Raw genomic sequence first — 8,149 nt, forward strand, 5'->3', positions numbered from 1 at the left:
GCAAGATCTCAGACAAAGAGTAAATCAAGATGATCAACAGACAAAGCGTACAAGATGTACCGAGAGGGATCAAGTGATCCCATGGTATGGTAAGCATTGTCCATTACGTGTTTGTGTACTAACCCATGGTCTTTGTGAGAGTTCTATGTGGGGGTTAGGTGTGCTTCCATGGGCTTGCGTCAAAAGGAAGATCTCCTACAACCCATGAAGGATGACGTCAAGTGGTGATCGTCATCAAGATTGCGGTGTGCAAGTTCAAGTGGATCAGCATGAATATATCATGCTTCAGGCTTGCCGTCCATTGTGGTGGCAATGGACTTGTGAAGATATGTTGAAGAGCGGCTCACCCATAGTGTGTATGGGGGAGCAATCAACTAGTCTTCATCAAGCCAACGCAATCAAGAAAGGCGCTCCATCTTGAGGAAGCCAATACCATCGTCATCTAGCTCAATAGAACGAGGTGCAAGGTAGAGGTTTTCCCTTGATAGGTTTTCTATTTTAGGATAGATTATCGTACTGTCACGGGGGGCTCTCAAGTGAGTAACTTGATCGTATCGTTCGTTGAGAGCTCAAACCATTTGCATCCTTGCATCATACTTCTTGGTTCTTGTTTGGTGTTTCTCTTTGTGAGTTTTAGAGCTTATACTAATCTTCATGACAAGCTCGAGTTCATCGAAAACGGAGTCCATATGCATCTTCTATGATGTTGTCGATGTTGGGAGTTTTTTCTGGTCTTATTTGAATAAGGGTTCTCACCATTTTCTTATGGGACTTTTCGCACTTGCTTCTTATTGATATTTCTATCACGATTGTGTTAGCCCATGTACTTAGCTTTCCAACAAACTTGGTTTCGTTGAATTCGGAGTCCGTATGTGAAAGTTACAGCAGTTTGAGTATCCAGCGATAGTACCGCTCCTGGTGCGAGCGGTAGTACTGCTCCTGTAGCGGTAGTACCGCTCTCGGAGAGGTAGTACCGCCCCCGGAGCGGTAGTACCGCTCAGTCGGACCGTTTTTTGCATACTTTTTGGCCTCAGCATGGTTAGTGAACCTACCGAGCGGTAGTACCGTTCCATGAGCGGTAGTACCGCTTTGTGCGGGCTATGAGGCTTAACGGTTGGATTTTTTCCCCACCTATAAAAGGGGGTCTTCTTCCCCATTGAACCTTATCTCTTTAGCTCGTGTTCTTCCCCCATTGTTGACCTTCTTCGAGCTTGCTAACTCTCAATCCCTCCAATGATTCTTGCTAGTTCTTGAGGGAAAAGAGATAGGAGATCTAGATCCACATTTCCACCAATCACTTTCTCCTCTAAGTGAGGGGAACCCCTTGGGTCTAGATCTTGGAGTTCTTCGTGTTCTTCTTCGTTCTTCCTCTCATTTTCCTCCCTAGCATTAGTTTCTTTGGTGGGATTTGGGAGAGAAGGACTTGGGCACTCCGTGTGCCCTTGCCATTGCATTAGTTGCATCATTTGAGTTCTCCACGGTGATACGTGGAAGTGAAGTTTGAGAAGCGTATTACCTTTGGTACTTAGTACCCTAGATGTTGTTCTTCGTGGGTGCTTCGGCATCCTAGAAGCTTGGTGGTGTCTTGGAGCTCAATCATTGTGGTGTAAAGCTCCGGGCAAGCGTCGGGGTCTCCAATTAGGTTGTGGAGATTGCCCCGAGCAATTTGTACGGGTATCGGTGACCGCCCCCAAGGTTTGCCATTTGTACGGGTTCAGTGACCGCCCTCAAGGGTCCCTTAGTGGAGTCACGACATCTTGCATTGTGCGAGAGCGTGAGGAGATTACGGTGGCCTTAGTGGCATCTTGGGGAGCATTGTGCCTCTACACCACTCCAACGGAGATTAGCATCCGGAAGGGTGTGAACTTCAGGATACATCAACGTATCCGCGTGCCTCGGTTATCTCTTACCCGAACCCTTTACTTATGCACTTTACTTTGTGATAGCCATATTGTTTATTGTCATATATCTTGCTATCACTTAGTTGTTTATCTTCCTTAGCATAAGTTGTTGGTGCACATAGGTGAGCCTAGTTGTTGTAGGTTTTGTGCTTGACAAATTAAAAGTTAGTTTTATTCCGCATTTGTTCAAGCCTAAACCGTAATTATTTTAAAGCACATATTCACCCCCCCTCTAGGCGACATCCACGTCCTTTCAGACTTGCCTCCTTCGGTACCACTCGAGGGAGACGACGAGACCCCTAAACGAATTGTCGCATGCAATATTTGGTTCCTGCCTTGGTCGAAGTCTCTTTTTCGTGTGCAGGCGCCCGGGAGCACACCAACGACAACACCTCAACTAGGTATGAACACCACCCCACCTACCCAATTACCTGCACCTGTCGTGGCGGGTGATAGCGGACGACCTGAGGGAGAGACTCCATTTGTGCCTGATGATGTCACCCCCATCGAAGAAGCAAATGTTGATGATGTCATGGAGGATGATGGTGATGACACTCAAGTATGTCAATACCGAGTATGACGATGGAGGATTGATGGATCGGGAATATGACTCAGGCTATGAGCATGGAGATGACTTGATAATGCCTGATTTTATGGAGCCGGAACGTCCTAAAGCTGATTGCAAGAAGTCTCTCTTCATGCGATCCTTGCACGAGAGGCCTCCAGTTGCTGCCTCTACCCAGCAATAACAACGCAAGGGTCGTGTACTGCTGAGCCCGACTACACTTGGGGCGATGGTCAGGGAAGGTACGGTGGGCTCACTACCGCCACTGCCAAGAAGCAAAGGAGGAGACCGGACATGAAAGGCTCTAAAGGTGCTAGAGCTGCTTCAAGCAGCCTCCCGCCTCAGCAGCCTCGGAAGGTAGATAGAATACCTGTCGAAGGTGTGGAGCAGTTCCATGTCACCGAACACCCGATCCTACCTCGCCAAGCACTAGAGGACATACTGAATAATGATCTAAGGAGACTTCATGAATATGTGCTAGCGAGAGAGGAAATCCTTCTCGTCTTGAAAAATCCAGGATACCCTCTTTATGTGGCTCACGTGCCGGGTGGGAAGTTGTACGTCAAGAGATGGCCCGCGGATAAGTTCATCCTGCGATTTGAGTACATATACGACATGTTCCACATGACCAAGATCGATTTTCAGTTCATCCGCATGTATGCACTGCATCTGAACTACATCATCAGGTGCGAGAACATAAAATATATATGCGTCACGGACCCGTACTATATGCACGAGAGCTTCTTGGCAGTCTGCAAAGAGCACCATGACTATGCAAGCAAGTACATGGGCGAGTTCATGCTCGCCAATAAGGATAAGGAAACGATTCTCCTGCCTTATCATCCCATGTAAGTCATCTGTGGAAATCCTTTCGTAAGTTTTAATCATTCCTTTGCGCGCATGGAGGCTAATTTTAGGTGTACTTATTTTGCGTGGGGCGTGCAGTTCTCATCATTTCGTACCAAGAATACTCCCATGCTTTGTACTTGGACTCATCGAGGAACATCAAGCAAAAGGATTACACGCACATAAGGAGTGTTCTCGATAGTGCCATGATAACCTTCGGCTTGTGTGGTGGATATATCAAGGTGAAAAAGTACATGAATAACATGCTAGGTTTCGGCCATAAGACCGACTTCTCTTGCATCCAGCAACCGAAGGATAGTAATCCTGATGGATTCTACCTCATGCATCACGTGCTGGACTACAAAAGGGATAATCAACGCCTTCGCATGTCACCTACTTACAAGGATGCCGGGATTGTCAACTAGGCCACAAGCATAGGAAGGACACCGGATCATCGAATTCGAGTTGAGTGTTATCATGTACATTGTGAACTTGCCCAAGTGATCATGAAGGAGGTCCTCAAACAAACATGGATGTTCTACCATGGGCTAGTGACGTGGGATGATGTACGAGCACTGCTATTCGTTCAACTTGTGGACCTGAAACCTTTCACGAATCTCGGGTGCTTTCGCCCTGACTATGAATATTGGAGCACCGACATGTGGGAGCGATTGACGATGAGAATGTGTGTGTTTAGTCACTGCATCCTATCTTCCTATGACAAAACTTTTAATTTATGCATGATGAAACTGTGTGATGAAATTAAACCATCGTCCTGAACTAGCATAAATCACTCTCGTTAATTTGTTTGGGTACGAGCAACTTCATTATTTATGTTTACTATAGGTTGCTTATATTTTAGTAACTTTGTCTCTTCGTGTTTCTCAAGTACATTATGTCGCATATTACAGATGAATTTATCAACTGACGATGCAGGTACATAGATTAGAGATGGCGAAGGACTACTATGCCGTATTCATTGGGAGGGTTCCAGGAGTGTACGACCACTGGCCAGACGGTCACGCCCAGGTGGATAGGTACCCGGGCACTAGCCACAAGAGTTCGACAATATAGTAGCAGCGGAAAATAGTTACTTGAGGTGGACGCTCAGGTAAGAGAGGGAGCTAAACCGGTGCCTTAAGAAGTACTACATAGTCGCGCTCTTTCTCATACTGATCACTCTTCTTTTCTACATCGTGGTTTAGATATAGATGATGAAACTTGTGTGTGTGCCATGACCATGCAGTTGCATTTATTCGAGACATGACTTGTGTATCACTATTTTTGAGATGATATCATTTCTGTTGGATGATGATGATGATGATGATATGATGAGACTACTGTATGTGTATGATATGATGAGAATATTGTATTGTTCGTTATCATATGATGAGCTAGCACAAATACAACACAAATACATATAGGGGGAAATAAATAAGCAAGATCAGGAATATTAGTAGTACCGCTGGTGGGTGTCTTGCAGTAGTGCTCGTTTAGCAAGAACATTTGTTGTGGCGCTGCGCTACACATAGTTAGTAGTTGCGCTGTTCTGTGCAACACTACTGCTAACTATACTTACGAGTGGCGCTGGTCGAAACAACACTACTACTAAAACTTAGTTGTAGGGCCTTATCAGTAGCGCTGCCGCCACCGCTACTGGTATGTGTATTTCCAACGCTACTACTAGGCTTTTCCCTAGTAGTGTATACATGATCATTTTCGTGAATATCACATAACTATGCACTTTTCTATCAATTGTTCAATAGTAATTTGTCTACTCATGGTATGTCTACTACATGAGAGATGCCATTACGGAAAACTATGGCCCCCGGGTCTATTCACTTATAAGTTTACAAATGCTACAATTACCTTGCTGCAATTTATTTAGTTTTTATTTACTTTGCATTTTACAACTATCTACTATCATCTACGCACTCTACTTGCGCGAAAATAATGAGTCGAAGGGGATTGACAACCCTCTTGTCGTCGTTAGTTGCAAGTGTTTGCTTCTTTGTGTGAAGTCGCTCAAGCCGGGGGTTCGCTGTTACTCCTATTGGTTTGATAAGCCTTGGTTCTATACTGAGGGAAATACTTATGCATACAATGTTGTATCACCCGTTCCTGTTCACGAAAAACCCAGATGTATCAAGAAGGATTTCTGACGCCGTTGACGGGGAGTATCATCCCTCTCAAATAATGTTTCTCCTATCATTCTTTAAAATGAATCCTAAAGTAGTGTGGGCAATGATACAGTTGATGATTATTTTGGTATGCCTACTACTTGTTGTGATAATTATGATTGGGAAGATAATGATACTCCTTATAATATTGAAAATCTTTTTGGCACTAACCTGGAAAATTATTATGATAATAAATCTTATACTATTGGTGCCATTCATGCTATTGATGATTATACTAATGATATTCAAAACCACAAGATTGGGGATGCAATGTTTGGTGAGCATGACATGTTTGAGAATCCATTTGCTGCACTTAATATTTGTCCCAAGCTTGGGCATGCTATGCTTAAAGACGATGATCTTTTTATCCTCCCTACTTCGAATGAACAATTTTCTTATGATGATTGCATGCCCCCTACTTATGATGATTATTGTGACGATATTAACGTTATAAAAATTAGTGATGATTATTACGATAAAACTTATCATAATTATGAATACCCTTTTTCTGAACATTACACATTTAATGTGGAAACCATTTATAGTATTCGAGTCTCCTATGATACTCCCACTATTTTGTATCAGAAGTTTGCTTATGGGGAGAGTAATAAATTTTCTATGATCGAGAATCATGAAGAAAATGCTTTATGTGATAGTTATATTGTTGAATTCCTTCATGGTGCTATAGAAAATAATTATGAGAGTGGAACATATGCTTGTAGGTATTGCAATGATATCAAGTTTCCTCCTTATGTGTTCAAAATTTTGAGGTTACCCTTGTTTTGCCTTTCTATGCAAACCGATTCTTGGTATAATAAATTTCTTGCTTGCAAAATCCCTATTCATAGGAAGTGGGTTAGACTTCAATTTTCTTGCCATGTGATTCATGATGCTTCCTTGCATGTTTCAGTTACTACCTTCTATGTGAGTATCATTGAAATCATCATACCTAGCTAAAAGGTATTAAAGAAAATCGCTTGTTAGGAGACAACCCAAGACTTATACCTTCTGTTTTTGTGTGTTCAGATTAACCTACTATAGTAATCATGTTTTGTGCCTTATATTTCAATAATGTGCCAACTAAAGCCTTTGGGATACTAAGGATACTTATTGATTTGATTGTGTGCAAAAACAAAACTTTTGCGTCTAGTATATGAATTATGTGATTTTACTTGAGAGTCAAAAAATTGTAAAATTATTACACAGTTTTTCCATGAAGTATGGTTTAATTTCTTACCCTTACAGACCGTTCTATTTTTGACAGATTCTGTTTTGCATGCATACTTTGCTTGTTTTAATGTTTCCATAGCTTATATGCAGTGGTATAAATTATGGGAATGATAGAATATAGTAGGTATTATGTGAGAAGAATTATTAGTCTTGTCTTGGCAGTACCTAAGTGAATGATATATCTTTATTACACTAACCCATCTCACGAAGTTCTGTTAATTTTTTTGTGATTCAAGTTTTCAAGCTCTACGTGAGATACCAATATGAGGAATATAAGGAGTGATAGGACCTTAAGATTGGGGATGCCCAAGGAACCTCGAAAGTAATATCCAAGAAACAATCAAGCGCCTTGATTCTTATGATCTGCGGTGGGTTTTCCTTGAAGAGGATTGAGTTATCGCAACACAATATGGGTAAGTACTTTTCCTCACTTTTCAAACCAAGGTTTATCAAACCAATAGGAATATCAAAAACAACCGTCTTCAGCGGCTGCACAAAAACAAAGAAACAACTTGCAGCCAATGCGGGCAATCGGGTTGTCAATCCCCTTGGTCTCGTCATTTGCAAGCAAGTGAGATGTGTAGATAATTGTAAATCGCAAAATAAAATAAAAGCAAATAAATGGAATCAAGGTTTTGAAGGTTTTGTAAATATATGGGGAATAGACCCGGGGCCATAGTTTTCCCTAGTGGCATCTCTCATGAAAATAAGCATACCATGGGTAAACGAATTACTCTTGGGAATTGATAGAAAAGCGGATAGTTATGCGATATTCGCGGCAATGATCATGTGTATATAGCCATCACGTCCATACACAAATAGGCCGACTCATGCGTTCTTCTATTACTATTAGTCCATCAACCGCTATCCAGCATGCATTTAGAGTATTAAGTAAAACAGAGTAATGCAGGGATTACAATGACATGATGTAGACAAACCAAACTCAAGAAATCTGAATAAATCCCATTGTGTTATCCTTAGTAGCAGCAACACAAAGACGCATGTTGTCCCCTTCTATCACAGGGAAATAGAAACTTGTCATGTTGAACCTACTACAACACAGATCTCTCACGGAAGAAATATCAATCTAGTTCGGCAAACTATTTCAATATATCGGAGAGAATTACGAAGCTATGATAATCATGAACATAAGAATCATATTAGAATTCAGAGAAGACTCAAATATTTCTCATGAATACTCTGAACATCGACCCATAATTCATCAAATCCCAAAAAACACACTTCACAAAAGTATTACATCATATGGATCAAAGTGAAGATGTGATGATCATTGTATTGAAGATCAAGAGAGAGAGATAGATTGGCAGCTAGGTACTAATTACGGATCCGTAGGACTGTGGTGAACTACTCACACATCATCGTGAGGGCAAGAAGGTTGACGAAGAAGCCCTCCGTGATTGACCCCC

Source organism: Hordeum vulgare, chromosome 1H, assembly GCF_904849725.1.
Source record: "Hordeum vulgare subsp. vulgare chromosome 1H, MorexV3_pseudomolecules_assembly, whole genome shotgun sequence".
NCBI lineage: Eukaryota > Viridiplantae > Streptophyta > Magnoliopsida > Poales > Poaceae > Hordeum > Hordeum vulgare.